The following is a 27937-nucleotide window of genomic DNA, read 5'->3' as shown; positions in this document are numbered from 1 at the left end:
ACTGCGGACATAGTACAGGAGATGATCAGAGACTGCAGACATAGTACAGGAGATGACCAGAGACTGCAGACATAGTACAGGGGATGATCAGAGACTGCAGATATAGTACAGGAGATGACCAGAGACTGCGGACATAGTACGGGAGATGACCACAAACTGCAGACATAGTACAGGTGATGACCAGAGACTGCAGACATAATACAGGAGAAGACCAGAGACTGTGGACATAGTATAGGAGATGACCAGGGACTGTAGACATAGTACAAGAAATGACCAGAGACTGCGGACATAGTACAGGTGATAACCAGAGATTGCAGACACAGTACAGGAGATGACCAGAGACTGCGGACATAGTACAGGAGATGATCAGAGACTGCAGACATAGTACAGGAGATGACCAGAGACTGCGGACATAGTACAGGGGATGATCAGAGACTGCAGACATAGTACAGGAGATGACCAGAGACTGCGGACATAGTACAGGAGATGACCAGAAACTGCGGACATAGTACAGGAGATGACCAGAAACTGCGGACATAGTACAGGAGATGACCAGAAACTGCAGACATAGTACAGGTGATGACCAGAGACTGCAGACATAGTACAGGAGATGACCAGAGACTGCAGATGTGCTACAGGAGATGATCAGAGACTGCGGACATAGTACAGGAGATGACTAGAGACTGCGGATGTACTACAGGAAATGACCAGAGACAGCAGACATAGTACAGGAGATGACCAGAGACTGCGGACATAGTACCGGAGAAGACCAGAGACTGCGGACATAGTACCGGAGAAGACCAGAGACTGCGGACATAGTACAGGAGAAGACCAGAGACTGCGGACATAGTACAGGTGATGACCAGAGACTGCGGACATAGTACAGGTGATGACCAGAGACTGCGGACATACTACAGGAGATGACCAGAGACTGCGGACATAGTACAGGAGATGACCAGAGACTGCAGAAAGAGTACAGGAGATGACCAGAGACTGCGGACATAGTACAGGAGATGACTAGAGACTGCGGATGTACTAAAAGATGACTAGAGACTGCGGATGTACTATAGGAGATGACCAGAGACTGCAGACATAATACAGGTGATGACCAGAGACTGCGGACATAATACAGGTGATGACCAGAGACTGCGGACATAGTACAGGTGATGACCAGAGACTGCGGACATAGTACAAGAGAAGTCCAGAGACTGCGGACATAGTACAGGTGATAACTAGAGACTGCGGACATACTGCAGGTGATGACCAGAGACTGCAGACATAGTACAGGAGATGACCAGAGACTGCAGACCTTTGGGGAGCGGACCTGAATTTGACAGGTACTCGCTCCCACGTGACAGGTCCCAGAAGACTACAGGGCCATTCACAAAGCGCAGCGCTTCTCACGCATGTGCAATGGACACCCAGCTGTGTCACAAGCCGGATGCCCACACTAAAGATGATGAGGTGATGAGGACACTGCTGGACTGAGGAGCAGGTTCTGCTGCTAACACGGCAGCGACGGGGGTAATACCGGGCCAGCTGCTCTTTATTCGCTCCATAAGATGCACAGACATTTCCCCCCCCATTTGGGGGGGAAAAAAGTGTGTCATATGGAGCGAAAAATACGGTAATGGTTTGATTTGAAAATTAATAGGCTATTTCAGAGCAACTACTGAGAGGACCAGAAGATGGATGACATATTCAGTGAAGGTAGGAAATCAGCAACAAGGACATGAAACTAAGTTTTTGCCTGGAATTCTGCTTTAAAACATGGTGAAATACACTTCTGTAAAAAATTATTTAGGAGTTATTTGTATAGTCTGCTGGTGACCTGTAATCTGCAGGCTGTGCCAGACTGGTTTACCTGAAGCCATGGCATATACATATAAATAAATACACCATCATTATTTACAAATAAGTACATAAATAATGAAAGTTGTGTGAAACAAATATCAATATATAATCAAGTCCCAATTGAAAAAACTATAGAAAAAAGCCCCAATGTTCTATTAATGTGTAATCAAACACTGCGTGTCTTCAAAACAACCAAGTGCACTACCACCAAGTAATGGTTGGACTCTTACCGGAGCATATGGACCCTTAGGCTAATAAGAGTCAGAAATGCATGAATGTAATAGCCTACAGATGTGTATCAACCATAACTCTCAAGCAGAGGAAAGATGCTGGACAATCATAATGAGTGGAAAGGATCCCTTCAGACTATCCCCATCGTATATGTCTCTCCGATGTATATATTCAATTCGAATTGTTAAATGTGGAGCATTCTACAAATATTTCAAGAACGCTTCTCTCTGCAATCCCATCAAAGATTGCATTATTCTCCCAAAAAAGTTGCATATCTGCTATCGCCTCATTGATTTCAGTCGTTGATTTCACTGATCACTCTGGGTTCTAGGGAAGACAGTAACCTTATTTGTAACAACTTCTGTCACAAACTGGTTTTTCTCGTGTCCAGTAGAGTTGATCAGGTGTGGTATATATCAATGTCAGGTGAAAGGTGCTGCCTGGCACTTATAACCCCTTCCTGCCCAGGACAATTTTCAGCTTTCAGCACTGTCGCACTTTGGATAACAATTGTGCGGTCATGCAACATTGTACCCATATTAAATTTTTATCATTTTTTTCACACAAATAGAGCTTTCTTTTGGTGGTATTTACTTGCCACTGGGTGTTTTATTTTTTGAGCTATAAACAAAAAATAGCAAAAAATGTGTTTCTATTATAACATTTTGCAAACAGGTAATTTTTCTCCTTCACTGATGTGCGTTTATGAGGCTGCACTGATGGGCAGCACTGATAGGCGGCACTGATGAGGTGGTATGGATAGGCGGCACTGATGAGCTGGCATTGATAAGGCAGCACTGATGATGCTGCACTGATATGTAACAATGATGGGCATTGATAGGTTGCACTGATGGGTGGCACTGACTGGTGGAACTGCTGAGCACAGATGGGTGGCACTGCTGGGCAGCACTGATGGGGGGCACTGCTGGTCACTGGTGGATGGCACTGCTGAGCACAGGTAGGTGGCACTGATGGGCACAGGTGTGTGGCACTGCTGGGTACTTGTGGGTGGCACTTCTGGGCCCAGGTGGGCGGCACTGGTGGGTGGCACTGCTGGGGACTGATCATCAGTGCCGATCCGTCCTCTGACAATTGCTGGTTATTGGCAGTACTTTCCTCACGCTGTGACAGTGTGAGGAAAGTGCAACAGATAACCAGCAACTGCATTTAGTAGTGATCTGCTGTGTCATTGGACACAGCTGATCACATGATAAAATGCTGCTGTGATTGGCACATCACATGATCAGCTGTGCACGTTAGACAGAGCGTTCATGGTGATCGCCGGTTGCACGCCCCTGGTGAGGACATCATATGATGCCCTTCCAGAACTGGACAACCACACTGTAGCCGTCATTCGGCTATAGCGCATTTGACAAGTGGTTAATTGAAAAGTGTAACATACAAATATTTGACCAAGGCGGTTATCAATGAAATCAACAAGGCCATAGCAGATATGCAACATTTTTGGGAGAATAATGCATTCCTTTATGGGATTGCAAAGACAAGCCAGTAGTGTACTTGAAATATTTGTAGAGTGCTCCACATTTATCCACTGAAACAATTCTAATTGAATACATACATCTGAGAAACATATAAGATGGGGATAGTCTGAAGGGATCCTTTCCACTCATTATGATTGTCCAGCATCTTTCCTCTGCTTGTGAGTTATGGTGGATACACAGCTCTAGGCTATTACAGTCATGCATTTCTAACTCTTATTAGCTTAGGGGTCCATATGTTCCGGTAAGAGTCCTACCATTACTTGGTGGTGGTGTACTTGGCAGTTTTGAAGACACGCAGTGTTTGATTATACATTAACAGGATATTGGGATTTTTTTCTATAATTTTTTCAATTGGGACTTGATTACTTGTTGGTTTTTTCACACAATTTTCATTTTGTATGCACTTATTTGTTAATAATGATGGTATAGCATGGCAATTTATTTATGTTTATCTGTACACAATTTATCTGATTGTTTTGCCAGCAGCATTTTTTTCATTTTATTTTTCACTTTTTGCGCAACTTTTTTGCCATTTTCATAGGAAACAAATTTTAGCCTCTTGATCTTTTCCTGTGTATATAAGCTTGTGGGTAGTCAGGTACAGGCTGGCAGGGTTGCAAGTCTAGAGTTAAATGAGACTGTAGCAGGTCTTACAGTGCATGGCTTGATTCATTCAATACAAATCCTGATTAAAATGATTTTGGAGTACAACATGTATGCAAACTGGTGGTAAATAGATATGTTAAAATTTCATAGAGATGTTGGAGCAACCTCTGTTTAACTGTACTTTTACATTTGACAGGCGACACGGCCAGGCTCAGCAACGTAACTATACATTGCTGAGCACAAGCACGCTGGTGACACTGTACTACTCTGATGAAATATATAAAAAAAAGAACAAAAATGTTTAAAAATTTTATAAAAAATCATTAAATTTTTTTCTTTTTATATCCTGTCACCATACAGTATCTCTGATAACCACCACACCAGTCATATTATGATGCTGTACTGCACCAGTGACAGTAAAAAAAAGTGACAAAAAATGATTTAATTTCTTCATTTTCCAAAAAACTGTGACAAAAAATTACAACTTAAATAAACTCACCATGACTCCTACTAAATACTTTGGACTATCTACTTTCCATAAAGGGGTCATTTGGAGGTAAATGTACTGTCCTGACAGTTTAGGGCCTGAAGAAATTAGATAGGCCATCAGTACATCAGAGTTGATCTATTTTCAAATACATATACCATATTTTGTAGATTCTAATGTTCACACAGACTAAATAATATACACTGATTTGGGTTATTTTTACCAAAGAAATGTAGTAGAATACATTTTGGCCTAAATTTATGATGAAAGATGACATTTATATCTTATCTTTATTTTTCCTATATAGATATGTTGCAGTTACAATCTATTACAATATTCCTGCATTTAGGGGTTTTGGTGCACGTTCAGAAAGTGCACCATACCTGCAGAATATAATAGAAGTCTATGACTCAGTGCAGCTAACCCTCAGGAAAGCTGCAGGTGCACTGCGCTGCACCCGTGAATCAGTGTGAAAGCAACCCAATAGTTGTTAACCATTTCATAGGTTCCCATTGGAAAAGTGCAGTGTATGTGTTGTTTAATGCACTGACCTTATTTTCCTTTTCCAGATTCTGCTGACATCACTCTTCAGGCTGCTAGAAAGGTCCCAGGCGAAGGGCACTTGGTATCACTCCGCCTGGGAAAGGAGCTGGTACTATAGAGGAAGCATTGGCTTATGTGGCTCCTGCTCCCTCTGCAGCCTCCTGCTCCCTCTGCAGCTGGCGCCGGCTCGATGCATGCTCTGGGATGGTGGGATGGCATACTTAGATCATGACCAATGCGTTGCCAACCCCAAGCATGTGTTTCCCTGGTTGGAGGTTGCGGACCATGTCAGAGGTCACGTGGCTTGTCGGCCATGGGTTGACCACCCCTGGTGTAGGTTGTCTGCATTTCACTTTTTTCCCTCTGTGGTATATCTAAAATCTTATTTGTCACTGCTTCCAGGATGGATAAGCATGGGTAGGTCTAGCTGGGACCCAATACCACCGCAAGAGTATTTTATAGGAGGCCTCAAGGATGGTGGTATTAAATGAACATTATCGTAGTCCAGGCCTTGCTCCAGTCCTCCCCCTCAATACTAGTTCCAAGATCTTGCATCCATTGAGTCACATAGGAGAGGGTCGGCAAGGATGATCTACCATTAAGAGAGTTGTAAAGTGAAGAGATAAGGCCAGGGGATCCAGGAGAATGTAGACAGGTATGCTCAAAAGATGTCTTGTGGACGGGGTAGGTGGAGGTACGCTGGATACTCTTCTATTACAGATGCTTATATGCACACAGAATATAGACAGAGAGCCAATACATTTTTGAGCCTACTTTAAAAGGCTAAACTCATTAAAATAGTAAGTGATTACTTATCAACCTAGTTAATCTAGTTGATAATCACTTGAGTATGTAATGTGCAATATAGCATAATGAGTGCAGAGTGCTTTGGTCAGGATTAGATAATGCATAGGATGCAAGGGTCAGAAGTAGGTAGCGCTCAGACTTCAGGGGTTAGTAGCAGGTAACACACAGGGTGCAGGGGGCAGGAGTGTGCAATGCATTGAATGCAGGGGTCAGGAGTTGGTAATACAAAGACTGCAAAGGTCAGGAGTGTGTAACACAGAAAGTACAGGGGTCATAAGTGTGTAACGCACAGAGCACAAGGTCAGGAGTGCCTAACACACACCGAGTGGAGTGGTTAAGAGTACATAGTGCACAGAGGGCAGAGGTCAGGGGTGCACAATGTACACGCCAGTACTCTCCCCTACCGCAGTACACATTTCTCTCCCTCAATTCTCAACTGCAGGTCTGTCACGACATCTGATCTGAAGTCTGTAGGCAGCTGCAGTACAAGTGGCATTGCAGGTCCAGAAAGTTGAAATGAATAACATTGCTGCTGGTTTTGGCATGGGTACCCGGGGCACATGCCCTTTGCTAGCAACATCACAGGAAATGGAAGTATCCAAGAATGAGATCAGGTATTTCAGAGGAGAGAAAGTAGAGAAGCAGTCGTCAACGAAGCGTGACATCAGTCCAGGAGGTCGATAAATCACAGCAATCCTCAGAGAAACTGGAGAAAAGGACAAATACAATGAGCTTTAAAAAAGGAGAGGGGTAGAAAGGGGGGATGAACTTGAAAAGTGCTTTGTGGGGATTCCAACTCCACCTCCCTTTAGTCCACTGAGTCCAGTCAAGGCCACCATAGGATAGGGCAGTGTAGAGGCAGAGTCAGAAACCTGAAGCCAGATTTTAGTAATGGCAAGTACTGTAGGTTAAGGGAGTTGTAGATGAAAAGGTGCTGAACAGAGGTGAGCTTGTTATAGACGAAGTGGGCATTTTAGAAGGCACATAGGAAGGTGGCTGGTTATTGGAAGTAGGAATAGAAATTAGGGTGTGGATTGTGGCTGCTGCCAGGAGGGTGTCCGTTGTGGAGATGAAAGATAGACAGCAAAGGGCCAGCAGTGGGTGAATAGAAAAAGCCAAATCCCCCCCCCCCCAAAAAAAAACAAAACAGTAAGATCAACTTTTTTTTCTTGATAAAATATTTAAAATGCTGCAGTCTTTGATGTAAACGGGAACACTGCAGACTGTGATGTAAAGGGAAAGTCTGATGTAAGCCCCCAGAGTTCCCCTTACATCAGAGTCCTAAGGGTTCTCCTTTGCAACAGAATTTATAGCGTTCCCCCTTACAGTGCAAGGGGGACCTCTGCTGACCTTTATATAAAGGGGAACTCTGATGTAAGGGGGACACTGCGGACTGTGATGTAAAGGGAAACTCTGGTGTAAGGTGGTCTCTGGTCACCAAAGCCCCCCTTACATCACAGTCAGCAGTGTTCCCTCTTACATCAGGGTCTGCAGTGTTCCCTCCTACATCAGAGTTCCACGTTACATCAGGGTCCGCAGAGGTCCCCTTGAACTGTGGGGCGCTAGTGTGAAAGGGGCCTAATTTATTTCTGAGAATTATCTGCAGACTTGATGAATGAATGATGGATGGAAGATCCCTCACTCAGTGTGCTCCTGTGCCTGTATGTTCACTTCACACTGACAGCTGCCTCTGCCCACTATGCTGATGATGTGATGTCTGGCATATGCCACCTTCCAACCTGCTGCTGATTTCCTCTCAGCCCAAGCCCACCCTTCCGTCAGCACTTTACTGTGAGTGATATCACTACACCAGCAGGGAAAGAGCGGCATTGGCAGCTTGTGTTAACTGCCTGCATCTGCTTGTGCCTCTTAACCCGTGGAGAGAGAGAGACGGGCTAATGTCTGTATAAGTAGGGCCGCCAAAGAGGAGGCCTATTTTTAATTTTTTTTACTCTCTCTCTTCAGATAGGCGCCCCTCTAGGAAGGCTGCATGTGGCACATGCCTACAGTGCCTAGTGGGAAATTCGGCTATACACATGCCCCAGTACTCTGCAGGTCATGTGAGTTCAGAATGAGCAGGACATGATGAGTGCAGTTACAATGAGAGGGCTGGAGTGGAGGTGATATATAAGCTGTGGGATAGAGTATAGGGTAACAGGAATGAGAGTTTAAGGAGGGAAGACACTATTGTTAGAAATAAAGGTAGAGAGAGCATATTACAGAGTAGTAGTCAGATTGGGAAGCAAAAATCTTGCTGGGGAAATATAGATTCACCTACAGTCTGTCAGAATCACTGTTGTTCTGCCTTATTTACAGTTCCAGGACATAAAAAAATTGACATTGGAAGGGTGCCTACCCCTAAAGGCTAAAATAGACTATATTGCCAAAAATATTGGGATGCCTGCCTTTACACACACATGAACTTTAATGGCATCCCAGTCTTAGTCATCCCAGTGTTCGTCCGTAGCTTCAACTCTCCTGGGAAGGCTGTCCACAAAGTTTAGGAGTATGTCTATGGGAATAGTGTATTTGTGAGCTCAGGCACTGGTGTCAGACAAGAAGACCTGGCTCGCACTTTCTGCTCTAATTCATTCCAAAGGTGTTCTATCGGGTTGAGGTCAGGACTCTGTTCAGGCCAATCAAGTTCCTCCACCCCAAACTCGTTCATCTATGTCTTTATGACCTTGCTTTGTGCACTGGTGCGCAGTCATGTTGGAACAGGAAGGGGCCATCCCCAAACTGTTCCCACAAACTGGGAGCATGAAATTGTCCACAAATGTCTTGATATGCTGACATCTTAAGAGTTGCCTTCACTGGGACTAAGAGGCCAAGCCCAGACTGCCAGATAGAGAAGCATGATTCATCACACCAGAGAACATGTCTCCACTTCTCTAGAGTCCAGCGGCGGCGTGCTTTACACTACTGCATCCAATGCTTGGATGCAGCTGCTCAGCCATGGAAATCCATTCCATGAAGCTCTCTGTGCATTGTTGTTGTGCTAATCTGAAGGCCACACAAAGTTTGGAGGTCTTTAGCTATTGACTCTGCAGACAGGTGACAACATCTGCACACTGTACACTTCAGTATGCGCTGACCCCACTCTGTCATTTTCCGTGGCCTACCACTTCATGGCTGAATTGCTGACCGTGGAATATTTAGTAGCAAGGAAATTCCACCGATGGACTTATTGCACAGGTGGCAACCTATCACAGTACCATGCTTGAATTCACTGAGCTCCTGAGAGCGACCCATTATTTCACAAATATTTGTATAAGCTGTCCGCATGCTTGAAGCAGCCTAGGTGCTTGATTTTATACACCTGTAGCCACAGAGGTGATTGAAACACCTGAATCCAATGATTTAGAGGGGTGTTCCAATACTTTTGGCAATATAGTGTATCTTTCCAATGTGAGATAAGTCCTGTTTTAGACATTGACACAGGAACATATGCCCACAATGGAAGATTTCTGTTCTATCCCTGTGCTGGTGGCAACCCTCACGTTCATCCCTCATGTCATTGGTGATCATAACAAATAATCCTTTCATTGCCACCAACATATATCATACATTGGCAGCAGCACGGGCATGTACACAGGCTGCTATAGCAGCCAGGGGTTTGTTTACATTTGTCCAACCAACTGTTACCTTTGGCCTTCTGTACAGCTGCGCAATCATTTCCTTGTGTGCTTTTGCTTTCTAACTGCCCATCCCAATGTACCTTGGGTCCACCTGTCCCTCCTGGATGTCTAGGTCATCCATGACAGCTGTCAGCAGGCTGAGCAGAGAAGCTCAGTGAACATCCATTCACTGTTTACCCCTAGCTAGAATGAACCCAGAAGAGACAAGCTCTCATCACTTTTAGTTTCATCGCTGTCATTCCTCCAGCTACTGTGGCGTGCAGAGGTGACATTGGGATGCCTCCATCCTGGCATCCAAGGCCTAGGTGGCAAAAGCCACTAGTACTAGCAAGCAAGTACACTAGATGGCAAGATTGCCTTTGTCCTATCAACCATAGTTGCTAGGTGGCAAGAGTCCCGTGCATCTTAACAACTGAGGAGGCTAAGTGGCAGGAGTTGCCTGCATCCTAGCAACTTAGGACTCTAGGTGGCAAGAGCTGCCTAGGTATTAGCAAGTATGCTATGCAGCAAGAGAAATCTATTAGTCAAGGGGCCTGTCAATATTACTTATCTGTGGAAATTTCTTCAGTTTGCAAGCACTGTCTGTAAACCCATAATTTATGGTCAAATTTCTACCCCTGTGTGTTATGGGTTTTAAGATTTTATGATAATAACAATAACATTTTTATGGAAACTCGTGTTGTATATGTTGTAAATCAATCGTAGCACCTGAAATGTCATATAGTCCTTTTCCTTGCTGTCTACCCATTGTTGAAATTTGCAGTACATCTCAGCCAGTCACTCTCAATGTGTTGTGACCAAATATTGTAATTAGTGAGCTTGTGCAGTGTTGAAAAAGACTGTTCCAAACTATCAATGCTACCATCTATTCTTAAAACAGGAATATTCTAGGGATCCCTCTTTTAATCCTTATTTCCCATAGATCCCATTTTGTCCAGCAAACTCAATATTTTGGTCCTAGTTATTAACCTGATGCAGAGAGCAACAGTACAATCCTAGTGCTTTCAGGTCTGGAAATATAAATATTTGTCTTGATGTAAATAGTGGCAGAGTTGATTAAGGGCACAATGGGTGCAAGAAACATGGCACCTATAATTACATAGTAAGTTTCAAATTGCAAATCTTTACACTTCGTTCCTATTTAGTAACGGTCGCCTTCAACGTTTCTGTAAATCACCATCTTTTACTGTATAGTTGTGTATAGTTTAAAAAATTGTTTTTGTGACTATATTGCAAAGCGTCCTACTTGGAGATCCTGACAGTAACAGCACTTTCTGCTGCAGTCTGGCAGTGCTAAGCCACTTCCTGTGTTGTCAGCCTGTCATTTATTGCTTTTTTAGTTGGTAGTTGGGTACCTATCTGACAGACCTGATAGGTTGTCCAACAGGAGTGCCCATGGAAATGTGACAATGCTAATAGGTGGTGTTAGCCTGTAACAGGAAGTGTTACTACTAACAAAATCTCTAGGTTAGAAACTTTGCCACAGATTCATAAAAACATTGCTTAAAAAAGAATGGTATACAGTCAGACATAATGCCCAAAATACTGAAAAATAGATTTTGGGTGACATTACACCTTAAGATTCACTGACCCTTATTCAACATTGCATTAAATTGGTGATGGGCCCATGATTAAAGACAGACCATGATACAATTATTCCATAGCTGGATTTATCAATATATTAATGCCACATAACTAAATTATTCAAGAAAAATCGCTGTGAAAATAGGGCACCTGTGGTTTTATCAACTAAATGAAATTGATTGCAAGTTTCATCATGTGCATTGGAGCAGGTGCGCTGTGAATATTAAAGTATTATAAAGTAGCGTGAAAAGCTCAAAGATGATCTGTGAAGACTTCGCCTTACAGGCAGGCAGATGAGAATAATAAAATCAGTGGAGCTTCCATTACTTAAAGGATAACTAATCCCAAAAACAAAAATGTAATTTATTGCAGCTTTAGAGTTCTTAGATGTTGTGGCTGCATTAGTTGTCTTTCAGCAAGTACAGAAAAAAATATATTAATCTTTCCAGAAAAGCAGCATTCTTGTCAATTTCTGTGAGCTGCACCCATGGCTATCTTCCTTCCTAGCTATCTTCTGTAAACTACAAACTGCCCTGTCCTCCATGTAATGGAGATGAAGAGATAGAGACATGTTTGTAGTCCATATCAGGAGAGCATCCTAGGGTGAGAGCCATAACTCCCTCCATAGATACAGTGGAGGAATTTCATAGCCACCCAGGAACAGGAAGAGTGTTGTTTGCAAGATTAACAGGTGAAAATAATACAAAATCAGCCTGAAAAAAAGATCTTGAAAGCAGCCACCACACCAAGGACTAGTAAGCTACAATATATTGCATTTCTGGCTTTGAATTTAAATACACTTTTTCTTACATTAATAGGAAGAATTTCATAATGTAGGGTTATAATGTAATTGTCACTATGTAACTATGCACTTGCAATACATATACTGTGTCCTATCCCCACTGGAGAGATTTTGCTTTCTACTCTTCGATAAGTACCCACACTGAACAACAGTGAGAATGCAAGTAATATCATTCACTTTGGCATTGACTGGTCAGGGGTCTACATTATTTACACTGGACCCCAATGATGCTACAAGATCATGGCACTGTATTTTTTGCACACTGACATCAATGCATGAGGGCATTATTTTTCCACTGATACCAGGTCAATGCATACTACTACCACTGACACCAATGTAAGAGGTTGCACGTTACAAATTTCTGACCACTGCACTCTTTTGTGTTGTACTTTACTTACCTTTGACCACTGCAATCTGGATATTATATTGCATGCAACATAGTCCTGACTGATGCACTTAAACTGTGCTGTGCATTCCATACATGTTCATTATGTGTGTTCTTTGGTTCATAGTTGTTGGTTGCAAGTAGTGCCCAACTCCCAACTATTTTAATGAAGTTCTCCTTCAAAGCAGGCTTGTGCAAAGTGTCAGCACTATGTCTATATTCTTTTTCAAGAGACACGTAAATAGTGTTTCATGTCTTACCGTTTATTTGTCTTTCTAAACCAGCCACACTATGCATAGAAAGGCCTGTTACCTGCCAGCAGCTGCACAGTGTGACTCTTGCTCTCTGTGGGGAAAGAGCGTTATTTCTGCATTGGCCTGACACCCCCTACTGAGTCAGACCTTAAGCTCTGCAATCAGCAAATTTAATGCACTTGGTAATTGTAGAGCTCTGCTTTTGACTGTGCAGGGGGCATGTCAGACCTGTGCATAGGGATCACTGCTTCCCACAAAGAGAAAGAGTTCTTCTCTGTAGCATGCTGGTAAAACACAAGCTTTTCTACACTGGATGTGGCTGCTTTTAATCAGTTCCCACCTGGCCTATGGCACAAAGGCGGCCGGCAAAACAGCTCGTCCCTTTGGGAGGACGCCATATGGCTGTGCTGACCATATCTCTGCCTGCTGTCTGTACTGACCCAGGACTCTTTATGGACCATGTTTCTTCCTTTTGCCTGGATCTCAGCCTGCTGCCTGTTCTGACCCTGGCTTGTTTATCCACCATATTCCTGCCTGCTGCCTGGTCGAATCCTGTGGCTGTTGCCTGCTTCCTGGTCCAATGCTCTCCTAAAACCACAGGTAATATTTTGCTTATTCTTTCTTTAGCTAGGCTGTGAAAAAGTCTCACATGTGGTATTGTCATGTTCAGGAGGAGTAGTAAAATGTATTTTCGAGTATAGAAGAAATATCCTACAAATTGACAACTTTGTGTAAAAAAAAATACTTTTTCATTTTCTTTCCACATTTTCTAAAAACATGTGGAAAAAAATGACATGTTCAAAAGACTCATTATGCCTCAAAGAATATATTTTGGAGTGTTTTCTTTCCAAAATATGGTAATTTTGTTTGTTTTTCCATTGTCCTGGTGCTTGGGGCCTTCAAAACTGGTATAGGTAGTCAGGAAATTAGATGTGTAATTTATGCCCCTTTTATGCACCTAGAATGCATGAAGGTGCTACTTGGATGTTGGGTCTCTGTATGTGGCCAAACTGCGGAAAAGTCTCACACATGTGATATAGCCATACTCAGAAGGAGTAGCAGAGTGCATTTTGGGGCATACTTCTTCTTATGTACATGTTGTGTGTTAGAAAAATCTTATAAATTGACAACTTTGTGTGAAAAAAACAATAATTTTTCTTTCCACACTTTTCCTAAAAACTTTTGGAAACAAATAACATGTTTAAAAGACTTATTATGCCTGATAGAATATACCTTGTGATGTTTGCTTTCCAAAATGGGGTCATTTTGTGGGTGTTTCCACCATCCTGGTGCTCCAGGGCCTTCAAAACTGTGATAGGTAGTCAGGAAATTAAATGTGTAATTTATGCCCTTTTTATGCTCCTAGAATGCATGAAGGTTCTACTTGGATGTTGGAACTCTGTATGTGGGCAAGCTGTGAAAAAGTCTCACACATGTAGTATCGCCATACTCAGAAGGAGTAGCAGAATGTATTTTGGGGCATAATTATTGGTATGTACACACTGTGTGTTAGAAAAATCTTATAAATTGACAACTTTGTGTGAAAAAAAAAAGTTTTTATTTTTCTTTCCACATTTTCTAAAAACGTTCGGAAAAAAATAACATGTTCAAAAAACTCATTATGCCTTATAAAATATACCTTGGGATGTTTGTTTTCCAAAATAGGGTCATTTTGTGACTGCTTCTATCATCCTGGTGCTCCAGGGCCTTCAAAACTGTGATAGGTAGTCAGGAAATTAGATGTGTAATGCCACTTCTATGCTCCTACAACGTGTGAAGGTTCTACTTGAAAGTTGGGTCTCTGTATGCGGCCAGGTTGTGGAAATGTCTCACACATGTGGTATCACAATACTCAGGAGGTGTAGCAGAATGTGTTTTGGGGTGCAATTGCAAGTATGTCTATGCCAGGTGTGAGAAAAAACTCATCATGTCTTTCTAAATACTTTGGACTGTCTATTTTCCAAAAAGGGGTCTTTTGGGACTTTTTGTACTTTCCTAGGATGTTAGCGTCTCAAGAAATGAAATAGGCCATCAGTGCTTCATGTGTGATCAATTTGCAATGATTGGTGCCATAGCTTGTAGACTTTAGAACTTTCACAAAGACTAAATAATATACACTGATTTGTTTTTTGTTTTTACCAAAGTTATGTAGCAGTATACATTTTTGCCTAAATTTTATAATAGAAACAAAGAAAACCTTATTTTTTTTCAAAATTTTTGGTCTTTTTTTGTTTATAGTGCAAAAAATAAAAAAAAACCCAGGGATGATTAATTACCACCAAAGGAAAGCTCTATTTGTGGGAAAAAAATTATAATATTTTCATATGGGTACAATGTTGCATGACCGCACAATTGTCATTCAAAGTGTGACAGCACTAAAAGCTGAAAATTGGCCTGGGCAGGAAGGGGGTAAAAATGCCTTGTATGGAAGTCTGATGTGTGCCTGTTGCTGTCCCATGCCTCCATTTGCCTTTGAATTCCCCCTGACTCTCCCTTGGGCTCCCTGTGCCGTAAGGATTTGTAGCACTATCTTCAGAGGAGCCCTGAATTGTTTTGTGCCTTTTTTGCACACCTGAAGATGACACACCTTGCTTACCCAAGACATGGTAAATTAGCAAGTGTATTTATACAATCAATAGGACAATAACACTACTCTATGAGAACACCTGCAGTATTCTGACTAATATTAATGAAGAAATTTGAACTGCATTTACCAAGTAACAGTATATAAAGACATTCCAAACTAGTTATAACAGTCCCAGTTTTATCCCACTGACCAGTGGTTGATGAGAAAAAATGTCTGGCAATGTTGAGGCCCTTGAAGAAAGTACAACAGTTCCCAGCAGACAAGACATAAACTTGTATAATGTTAGTCTCTTACCTGATCCAAGGCGCCCCTTCTTCAGAATTTATGAATACCTTTTTTAAGAATAAAAGACTGGCGTAAAAATAAGAAAAAATTGCCATACTAATCAAATATAATACTATATCCTTGTAATATCTCCAACTCACTTCTGATTAAGTGTGGATTGTAAACCCAGCAATACTGTGAAACACAAAATGGCAGTTGACTAGTGCAGGCCTGCCTAAAAGATGGTTTATATTGAATCCTTCGCGGAGTAATATATCACTTCATTGGTGAATGCAATATTGAATTTATTTGATCTCATGGATCATGGAAAAGGTAGACATAGACATGGTGAACATGGTACAATCATATTTTAAAATCAAAGAATTAAAATAAAGACTGTTCGGCGTCTTCAAAATAGCTGTATGGGCAAAAGTGGTCAATGTGAGGCTATAGGGATTCTTCTGTGTTCATCAGATGAAATTTCCATACTTGGTAACCTAATGGATTTGTTTTCCTCTTTAACTGTTCTTTTATTGAACATCAAAGTATGTTTGAAAAGGTTCCTAGCAATAAATTGTGGATAATCATGAATTCAGAAGAATCAAAAGGCTTGTCATCATCATTTCAGCCTAGTAGGATGCACATATACAAGTTAATTGGGTAATATATATTCACCTCATTACCTTCTGTGTGGGTGTACCATATCTCGTGGATAGTGGGTATGGATTTTCTTGTGTAACCAAAAATGGTTGAAAATAATCCAAAAAATTAGATTTGTAATGGTGAAGTTTCTAAAATGAATAAAAAAATTCAATGAAATAATGTAAAGTGATACATAAGTGTTACTCGTGTATTAATATAATGAATCTACCATAATGGAAACCTGGTCAATTCCCACTGATAAAGTGAAGAGCATACATATATGGGTAATGATGGTGGAGTCCAAAGATATTATGGAAGTCTCTATGAATTGCATTCACACATTTATATCTTTATTTTAATTCTTTGATTTTAAAATATGATTGTACCATGTTCACCATGTCTGTCTACCTTTTCCAAGATCCATGTGATAAAATAAATAAAAGACTGGACCTGGCAAAATGTGGGTCAGTAAGACACTACTTCTGGGGTCTGTGTATATACATAGGGGCATATTTATGAAGCAGTGGCTATTTATAAAGCAAACATGTACTTGTGGTGAAAAAATCACTTTGTTTAAAACACATGCACCTGGAAGATTCACTTGCAGTGAATGTTTGGTGACTGCCAGATTCACTGCTTTATAAATATTCCCCCTAGCTAAACCTAAACAAGCCTATGTTTTGTATTCCAAAGCATTGCGTGGCTGTCCCCGCTTGACTTCTGTTGAAGGGACCTGCTGCTGTCAGAAAATAATGTCCTGGCGGGTGGGGGGGGGGGGGGGGTGCGGGGCTTTCATCCATCTGGTTAATTTGCAGCCATAAAAAAAAAAACGATCTGTGTATGGCCCCCTTAAGTAAATAGTACACTGTTAAAATTACATTAAAACTGCATAGTATCCCTTTTCCCTGCTTAATATTGTCTCTCCATATTTCTAAAATTGATACTAGCAATATAATAATTTGGCGCTTTTATTTTGTTAATTCTCTATTATATTGATACTATAAATCTTTATTTGATGCTGTACACAAGTTATTATGTGTTCTTCCCATCTGTATGTCTCTTTATTTCTTTTTTCCTTTTTTCTGCTTCATCTGTTCCTTTTTTCCCATCCATATCTTTCCATCACATTTCAATTTCTGTTTACTCCTCTCTCTCACAGTATTCACTTTAAAAATGTATGAAGCTGTAGTGCTGTGTTAATTTCCCCAGAGACGGAAAGCTTTCTCTGACTGGTGCTTGCTGTATTCTGCATAGATCTTGTGCTCAGCACATATGCTGCTGGCTCTTCTTGATGTCAGAGGATAAATAAGCGCATCTCTTGCTTTAAGGGGTTGCAGTACAGTATAGTTATACCACCCAACTTTCTGAGGGACACATTTTATCTCAATGTATACAGGCAAAAGACACACCCCTACCACGCCACAAATTTAGTCGACCAGAAAGAACTAATGTACATAAAATGGTTAAACTGAGGAATGGTTAACTCCACAAAAAAGTTTTTTTTTCAATACTATTTTTCCTTTATTTTAGCTTTTTAAAATGTGTAGTGAATGTGGAATTAAAGTTTTTGGTGTAGTATAACACTTTTTGGATTTAAACAGTAAATTTTTTTATAAAGATCTATACATAAGATTAAAAAAGAGGGACAATTTAGTAGGAGAAAGGGACAGAGGAATTTGGTTCTAAAAACAGGAACAGCACTTCCAAATGAGGGACAATAAAAGATCGAGGTTGTGTGTGTGTGACCGAAATGTTATGATGATGTCTATTTTGGCTCTGGAGCCTTATTGGAAGACTGAAGATTGGTTTCCAGCCATCACACCAGGCCAGGATTTTCATTTTGATTGAGAAACCACAAGTGGTTATAAGGAGATACCATCATGGAAATGTGAACATTTAATTAAACACCGCTTTGTAAAATTATTATTATTATACAGGATTTATATAACGCCAGCAGTTTTACACTTTACAACATGAGGACAAACAGTACAGTTAAAATACTATTTAACCACAAGCCTACAGGGCACTTATACCCCCTTCCTGCCCAGGCCAATTTCCAGCTTTCAGCGCTGTCGCACTTTGAGTGACAATTGCGCGGTCATGCAACACTGTACCGATATGAAATTTTTATAATTTTTTTTGTGAAAGATAGAGCTTTATTTTGGTGGCATTTAATTACCAAAATAAAGCTCTATCTGGGCCTGGGTTTTTTATTTTTTCTTAAACCAAAAACCACTGAAAATTTTGAAACAAAAAGTTTTTTCTTAGTTTTTGTTATAAAAATTTTGTAAATAAGTGATTTTTCTCCTTCGCTGATGTGCGCTAATGAGGCTGCAGTGATGGGCACTGATAGGTGGCACTGATTGGCACTTAGGAGGCACTGGTAGATGGCACTGATTGGCATTGACAAGCATCACTGATGGGCACTGAAAGGCAGCACTGATACATGGCACTGATAGGCGGCACTGATAGGCGGCACTGACTGGCACTGTTAGAAGGCACTGACTGGCACTGATATGCGGCACTAATAGGTGGCACTGACAGGCACTGATAGGCAGCACTGACTGGCACTGATTGGTGGCACTGATTGGCATTGATAGGTGACACTGAAAGGCAGCTCAGATGGGCACTGATATGTGGCATTGATGTGCACTGGTAGGCACTGATATGTGGCATTGATGTGGCACTGATGGGCACTGGCACGGGGCACTGATGAGCACTGACACAAGGCATTGATGGACACTGACAGGTGGCACTGCTGGGGCTACACTGATTATCAGGGCACACTGATCATCAGTGCCCTGATGATCAGTGTACATGTCCCCTCCGCGGAAAGCCGATTACCGGCTCTCCTCTCCTCTGTCAGTGTGACAGCTCGAGAGCACAGAAATGCCGATAACCGACATTTCCCTGTTTACATATGATCAGCTGTGATTGGACAGCTGATCACATGACCGAGCCGACATCTTTAGCTCTTTCCGTGATTGGCTGTGTCCGAGGGACACAGCGCAATGCTGATCGCTGCGTGCTCCGTGAGCCGTGCATGCGCGGTGAGAATGGGAGGAAGTCATATGATGTCCTCCCAGAACGAAAGAACCACCTTGCGTCCGTCATATTACTATATGGTGGGTGGGAGGTGGTTAATACAGGAGGCCCTGCTCATTAGCGCTTATAAATATATAATACTCATGTTTGATGTCTACAATGAGTCCATTCTTTAACCTCTTGCAGAGGCAGGGTGCCATTAGAATCTTTCAATTCAAATCTGTAAATCATGGTGCATAGTAAACTAGCTGTATTTGATATGAGTTATGATTGATGCAAACTGATTCACTTTTCCTTCTCTCATCCAATACCTAAGTATATACTTAACTCCAATGGTTATGATCATTACTGGTCTTACTATTCACTACTTTTACTGGACATGAACTATTAAAAATAGAGTCCGTATCCACTCCTATTCTAATCTAATACCTAGGATATACTTTATGCCAACATTTAAGATCTTTTATGGGCAAACTACTCACTGTGTTTTTTAGAAATGCACAAACCATTAAGCAAATAGACTATTATATATATACAGTATATATATATATATATATATATATATATATATGATAGTTACATCAGGTTGAAAAAATCAGGTTGAAAAAAAGACTGTAGTCCACCTAGTTGAAAAAGAAACCACAAACATTTAAAAATTTAACCACTTCCCACCTGGACTATTATCAAATGACTGCCGGACAGGACTTTCCTTGTTCTGGGTGGACGTCATATGATGTCCTCCCGGAACACGCCTTGCATGTGTGGGCATGATCTGTCACCTACTGTGTCCATTGGACACAGCCAATGACAGATCACTGTACCAGCCTGCTGCTGGTACCATGTGATTGCTGCGATTAAACACAGTAGATCACATAATATTTATAAACAATGAAGAGCTTTAATTTATGCCATTCGTTGTGTACAATTGTGTTGCTAGCTGTGATTGGTCACATGATCACATGGTACAGGCAGAACTAATCATAGTCCATCTGTGCCATGTGATTAGCTGTGGCCAATCATAGCTAATCACAACAATACATACTGCCTGAATCGATTTCATTCAGTAAAAATGCTTGCTTATGAAAGTCACTGCTATAAGCAATCATAATGTATAAAAAAAAAATCCTCATCACTTCCCCAGAGTAGTACAATGTTACTATGGTATCATTTTATTGCTCTGGTCACAGTTTGTTTTAAAAAAAAAAATGGTAAAAAAAAGAAAACAAATGTAATAAAAAGAACTGGAAAAACAATGTATTTTCTTTTTCGTACCAGTCAGTGTCCCTGATCACCACCACACCAGTTATATGATGATGCTATACTGCACTGGTGACAGTGGGCTCCATTCCCAAAGTGGTATCTTACCGTCATATTTGAGTATGCGGTGAGATACCGCACAGTTTTTAAAATAAAAAAAAAATCAATACAAAACGTCATGCAGTATTTAAGTAGTGAAAACATGCAGTAATTTAACGGCATCTGACATATTTACTTAATACCGCACTTTTAAGGAGCAGGCGACCACCAGTGTCCTTAACAACTAGTAACTGTCATGGGTGTTAAGGAGCAGGTGGCCACTGCATCCTTAACAACCAATGAGTCATCAGCTGTCAGCTGAGAGCCGAATGTAAACAAAACAATTGCCAGCAATTAAAAATGATGGAAAAAACAGTGTGGGGGGTGCCTCCAATCCATACCAGGCCCTTTGGGGATCCCCCCAAAGCACCTTGTCCCCATGTTGATGGGGACAAGGGCCTCTTCCCCACAACCCTGGCCAGTGGTTGTTGGGGTCTGCGGGTGGGGGGCTTATCAGAATCTGGAAGCCCCCTTTAACAAGGGGGCCCCCAGATCCCGGGCCCCCCCTACGTGAATGAGTATGCGGTACTTCCGCTACCGATTCACAAAAAACAAAAAGTGTAGTGTAAAAAACCACAGGACACAGTCTTAAACAAGTCATTTAATAAAAGAATGTCCCCCGAAGTAGATCCAACGTCGTCAATCACGGTGTCAGGCTCCGGCACCCCAAAAAAAGAAAAAAAAAAAACATTCTGCTTCCGACGGTGGCTGCCAGCCTTCTGCAGTGAGGTTCGGTGACAGCCCTTAAATATGTAAGGGGCGGGGCCAGCCGGGGACATCATCCGAGTGACCCCGCCCCACGTGACATCATTGAAGAGCTGTCAACGAACCTCACTGCAGAAGACTGGCAGCCACAGTCGGAAGCAGAACGTTTTTTTTTCTTTTTTCGGGTTGCCGGAGCCTGACACCATGTTTGACGTTGGATCTACTTCGGGGGACATTCTTTTATTAAAGGACTTGTCAAAGACCGTGTCCTGTGGTTTTTTACACTACACTTTTTGTTTTTTTGTGAATTAGGAGTGGTACCATGTACTCAATCATGTGGGGGGGGAGGGACGGGATCTGGGGGCCCCCTTGTTAAAGGGGGCTTCCAGATTCTGATAAGCCCCCCGCCCGCAGACCCCCACAATCACCGGCCAAGGTTGTGCGGAAGAGGCCCTAGTCCCCATCAAAATGGGGACAAGGTGCTTTGGGGGGGAGACCCTCTGCCCCAAAGCACCCCCCCATGTTGAGGGCATGTGGCCTGGTATGGTTCAGGAGGGGGGGGCGCTCACTCGTCCCCCTCTTTTCTGACCTGCCAGGCTGCAAGCTCAGATAAGGGTCTGGTATGGATTTTGGGGGGGACCCCACGCCGTTTTTTTTTTTACATTTTGGCGTGGAGTTACCCCTTCACTATAGCTCAGAAATTCAGCTGTCACTTCCCCCAGCTAAAAGAGAAAGTTTTCTTTGAATTTATATCCCTAAAGGAAACAATGTTTACTTTGAGTTTATTAAAAGATACATTTTCTGTAACTTCAGGGAAAGTGACATCTAAGCTTGTGAACTATAGTGAAGAAAAAAAAAAGGCTGGCATTTGCATTTAAAAATCAGCGCCGACATACACTTTGTATTGCGAAAAAAAATTAACAATTGTGTAAACCGAGGCATTATTTTCAATGGATTTTCATTCGTTATTATTATGTTATTACATTAACTGAGGCACTGGGAAACCAAGGTACGCCTGTATTACTATTGCAATCCTTTGTATTGGGATATATAGAACCAACATACATGTGAATTGGCAACATAGCACAACATTTGTGCCACATTTGAGATATCTGGCTAGTTACACTGACCTTGCCCAGGGAATTAAGGGTGATTCACACCACAGAAATACAGGCGGGATTAGTGTTCAGCAGCTGCGTAGATTAGTGGTTACCGCTGCTGCCTCACAGCGCTAGGGTTGTTGGTTTGAATCCCAACCACAGCAATTAATTTGCATGATCTCCCTGGGTGACTACCCTAACATACAGGTGCTGGTGGCAGCATCTTTGCTTTCTGTCTAAATGATCCCTAAAATTTGAATTAGAGGCTTCCCGGACCTCACCCAACATACATTGGGGGCCTAATTTATTACTGTTAAGAGGATTGTAGAAAAATAGCTAGCTGCACATTGAACACGACCTATTCATTGGTACATAACATGTCTTGTGGTGCAATAGGGGCTTTTGGTTTGTTAGTTTGGACATACTTGTATATGTGCACTCTAACAAGGAAGATTTGGGTATATTATATAGCTCGCAAAATATAAGTGTTAGAGGTGCTAGTACATTCAACTAGAACATGAAATCCCTCCAAAAATACATAGTCCAAAAGTTTATTGATCAAATACACATTCCACATTTATTTGGACAGCAACAACAAGTAGGTACATTCAATTTCTTGTTAAAAAAAAAAAGAAGGATTGATGTTGCTAAAATAGAACGGTCCTGCTCATAAGAGCTTACAATCTAAAAGATTATACTTCTAATGAACTGTGCTTTCACAGGTTACAGCAGAAAACAAACAGTTAATATGAATCACGTAGTAGGCTTATCTATCCACAAAACAGGCTGCAGATCAAAATATCAATATAAAAATACATAGGTGCCAAAATAAAACACCTCCCACCTCCCCAAATCCCCCACACATACATTTCTCATCAGGTTTGTCTGAAAACTGCATTTCAGTCTAAATAAAGCAAACTGGGAAGAGCAGAGCAATTGACATGTGTTAGGATTACAATGCAAAGATAATAAACACACCTTAGAAGGAAAAAAATGCAAAACATTTACAGCCCACATCAAAACACAGCATGAGTGTGGCCTGGGGCAATTCACCACAATATCTCTTCCTCTCCAAATCACCACAGGCAAGGACTTGCAGAAAATAACCTGGCCTGTACAAGGATAATTACCACTACTGCAACTCTTTATATAACATAGGCCACACCCACCACTGTCATTCATTTGGTCAGAGAAAGTATTTGCACCTGATTAATTGTCTTCCCACTTGCTTTAAGCCTTGGTATACAGGCCCCACAAATCAGAGTCAGAAAGAAAGCCACAGTGAAGTGTACCTGTGCAGCATACAACAGGGAACCCCATTGGCAATATTTCTTGGCACTATGGGCACAATTCACTCCAGATTATCGCATGAGTTAAGGCAGTCACATGCAATACTGAAAATGTCAATTCACTTTTGCTAGTATTTGGTATTTCCCATAAATCGGAAAATCACTCAGGAAATCAAACATAAAAAGGCCTTACACCCCGGTCACATCAAAGCCGATTTAGAAATTGTGTGACGTACAGTGAAGATGCTGATTTCCTTGCGATTTGCAAGACATCTGACACAGATATCTATGCAAATCGTCACAAAAGATGTGAGTGTCTTAATGTAAGCGATTTGCTGCAGCACAATTTCAAAAGTAGTTCTTGTCTAACTTTTTCAGCATTTCACATATAGACTACAATAGAAATCACAATGCAAAACACAATTGAAAACGCAATAACTCATTGGTAAATCTACGGAAAACACGGTGAAATTGCCAACAAAAAGCACAATTTTAAATCGCATCTAGTGTGAACCAAGCAGGCAATTCAACAAAGGAAATAAATCTTTGAAGGCATGCTGTATCTGCATGCTCGGATAAGGGTCTGTTATGGATTTGGTGGGGGGGGGACTCCATGCCATTATTTTATTAATTTTTTTTTTAATCCTTTTCTTTCTGTCTCTCTCGCTCACTCTTCTCTTGGTTTGACAAACCTTCCCAAAAGGGGGTGGAGTGCAAACCAGCATTATCAAATCAATCATTAGTCCAGGCCCTTATCTCATCCCATCGTTTGACATTCACATGAGATGCAACTTTAAAGGTGTTTGAACAGACAAGGCCTCATTCTAATTCACATTCTAGGGATCATTTAGACAGAAAGCAAAGATGTTGCCACCAGCACATGTATGTTAGGGTAGTCACACAGGGAGGTCATGGTGGTTGGGATTCAAACCAACAACCCTAGTGTTGTGAGGCAGCAGTGCTAACCACTAATCCACGGAGCTGTTGAACGTTAATCCAGCCTCTATTTCTGTGGTGTGAATCAACCCTAAGTCCCTGGGCAAGGTCAGTGTAACTAGCCAGATATGTCAAATGTGACACAAATGTTGTGCTATGTTGCTAATTCACATGTATGTTGGTTCCATGTATCCCAATACCAAGGATTGAAATACTAATACAGGCATACCTCGGTTTCCCAACGCCTCGGTTAACGTAATTTTCGGTTTACCAATGAAAATCCATTAAAAATAATGCCTCAGTTTACACAATTGTTAATAACTTTTTTCGCAATACAAAGTGTATGCCGGCACTGATTTTTAAATGCAAATGCCAGCCTTTTTCTTTTCTTGACTATAGTTCACAAGCTTATGTATCACTTTCCCCGAAGTTACAGAAAACTTTGTATCTTTTAATAAACTCAAAGTAAACATTGTTTCCTTTAGGGCAGGCATGTCCAAAGTCCGGCCCGCGGGCCATTTACGGCCCGGGGGTCGGTTTAATACGGCCCTCCAACAGCCCTCCCTGCTCTGTGTAATGTGGCCCTCCCACGGCCCTCCCTTCTATGGCAGACAGTCTGCTTGAGAGCAGAGGGCAGTGCGCATGCCTGACTGCGGCACGCTGAGAGCGACAGAGGGTGGTGATGTCAGGGCGCTCCAGCGTGAAGTGTCTCTTCCCCTCCCGGCTGACGAGCAGAGACTTCAGCTCCAGCTATTTCCTCTGCGGGACTGCTGTATTTGGGGTGTGAGACAGACCGCCATTTCATGGGCTGGGATGCGGGGAGCTGGACAGAGGTAGGTAGGGCCCTGACCTAGCAGAATCTGTGACGCTGTGGAGTGGTGGAAGTGTGTGAGCTGCTACCAGAGAGTCTGACCACATCAAATAACTCAGCTTACACCTGCCAAGGTCAAACAGAAGCAGAATCATGCAGAATTATGCTTGCTAAATATGAACAAGGAACAGATCTCCAAAATGTAATTCCTGCCATATTACTCTCATAAACGTATTTCCAGAAGGGCCACATTTTTACTCTGGCACTGCACCATTCACTCTTCCCCTTCTGTCCAATTTATAAAATGGCAACTATAAATAAAAAAAGGAAAGTTGACAGTGAGGGCTGCCGTTTCCAGGAAAGGTGGAAAGTGGATTTTTTTTCACTGAAATACGGAATCACTGTTTGTCTGATATGTCAAGAGACTGTGGCCGTTTATAAAGAATTTAATGTCAAGAGACACTACCAGACGAGAGATAACGCATACGACAAACTAACAGGGCGCGACCGCAGTAAAAAGTTGAAGCAACTTGAAGCGGTTTTAATGTCACAACAGTGATTTTTCACAAGAGCCTGTGAGTCAAATGAAAATGCCACAAAGGCAAGCTATGAGGTGGCAAAGTTAATTGCTAAAAATTGCAAGTCTTTTGTTGAGGGTGAATTTATTAAAGAGTGCATTATGAAAATGGTTGAGAATATCTGTCCCGAGAAGAAGCAAGAGTTTGCCAACATTTGCCTGGGTCGTAACACTGTAGCACGGAGAATTGAAGATATTTCATCAGATATTAAGAGACAGTTGATGTCCAAAGGACAGGATTTTGACTTCTTTTCAATAGCCTGTGATGAAAGCACAGACCTATCTGACACAGCTCAGTTGCTGATTTTTTTGAGAGGGGTGGACGATGAAATGTGACTGAAGAGCTACTTGACCTCCAAAGCCTTATGGATCAAACAAGAGGAAAAGATTTATTTGTTGCTGTTAGTTCTGCAATAGATGACATGAAACTGCCCTGGAAAAAAGTTACTGGGATTATTACTGATGGGGCACCTGCTATGGTTGGTGAAAGAAGCGGATTATCAACCCTAATCTGTAACAAGGTGATTGAAGAAGGAGGCAAAGCTATTAAACTCCATTGTATCATTCATCAGCAAGTTCTCTGTGCTAAATATCTCAAATATGATCATGTTATGAAACCAGTTGTAAAGAATATTAATTTTATTCGCGCTAAAGCTCTGTGCCACCGCCAGTTTAAACAGTTTCTACTGGACATCCAGGCTGAATATGAAGATGTTTTATATCACAACGATGTAAGATGGCTCAGTCGAGGGTCTGCGCTGCAGCGTTTTTACTCTCTCAGAAAGGAAAATCAAAGAATTCCTGGAAACAAAGGGGCCACCGATGCGAGAACTATCTGATCCTATTTGGCTGGCTGATTTGGGGTTTTTAGTTGACATAACAAAGCATCTGAATGTACTAAACACGAGTCTTCAGGGAAAAGATGCAGTGGTAAACCAGCTTTATTCACACCTCAAGGCCTTTGAAACAAAGCAGCAACTTTTCCAAAGGCATTTGTCACAAACACAACCCAATACCATACATTTTTCAGCATTGCAGGAAGTAATGAACAGTTTTTCACAGTACAATATCAGTGCGCAAATGAGCAGGTATGCAGCAGACATCGCATCTCTGGCTGAAGAGTTTAAACAGTGCTTTCAAGATTTTGCAGCTATTGAAAATGAGATCAGCCTTTTCTCCTCTCCATTCTCTGTTGACCCCGATGATGCTCCAGATCAGCTGCAGCTTGAGCTCATTGAGCTGCATTGTGACAGCGAGTTACGCAGTCGTCACCAACAGCTCTCTCTTGTGAACTTTTACCGCCAACTGGATAAGGGCAGGTTTCAAGAGATTCGGACATTGGCTAAGAAAATGCTGAGCTTGTTTGGCTCAACATATTTGTGTGAGAAGACATTCTCTGCTATGAACTTTAACAAGATCCGTGTGAGGACAAGACTAAGTGACTCTCATCTGCGTGACATTTTGCGCATCAAAACCACTGCCTTTGTACCTGATCTAACCGATTTGCTGCAGTCCAGATCTCAGTTTCACCCTTCACATTAGTGCAGGTAAGTTTTTTTTTTAATTTATTTTCAATACATTGTGAAAACTCAGCTGTCAGTTGATCTTAATGTTATGAAATGAAAAGTATGTCGTTTGCAATTAACTTGGCATAAAATAATTTATTTGCATTTAATTGTAATGGTTCAAAGAATGTTCGCAAAAATGTTCACTTCATCCAATCTGGCCCTCTTTGAAAAAAGTTTGGACACCCCTGCTTTAGGGATATAAGTTCAAAGAAAACTTTCTCTTTTAGCTGGGGGAAGTGACAGCTGAATTTCTGAGCTATAGTGAAGGAAAAAAAAAGGGAGAATTACATTTAAAAACCAGCACCATAATAAAATTGGTGTGGGGTCCCCCCTCCCATCCACACAAAGCCCTTAAGGTCTGGTA

General features: G+C 41.7%; 1 long non-coding RNA gene across 2 annotated transcripts in view; it reads right to left on the bottom strand.

Moving 5' to 3' along the window:
* LOC149464647 (uncharacterized) overlaps positions 1 to 27937 on the bottom strand; it is a 116120-nt gene that overhangs the window by 14358 nt on the left and 73825 nt on the right. Inside the window, exon 3 of one of the 2 annotated variants that reach the window (XR_016312321.1) lies at positions 15575 to 15612. The exons of the other annotated variant lie outside the window; for it this stretch is intronic. This is a non-coding gene — a long non-coding RNA (uncharacterized LOC149464647). The remainder of the gene's footprint in view (positions 1 to 15574; positions 15613 to 27937) is intronic. 2 annotated transcript variants of the gene reach the window in all.

The sequence above is a fragment of the Staurois parvus genome, unplaced genomic scaffold (genome assembly GCF_062004578.1).
Source record: "Staurois parvus isolate SC_StPar_1 unplaced genomic scaffold, SC_StPar_1.0 ptg000149l, whole genome shotgun sequence".
Taxonomy (NCBI): Eukaryota; Metazoa; Chordata; class Amphibia; order Anura; family Ranidae; genus Staurois; species Staurois parvus.
This window is presented reverse-complemented; position numbering and strand designations above follow the sequence as displayed.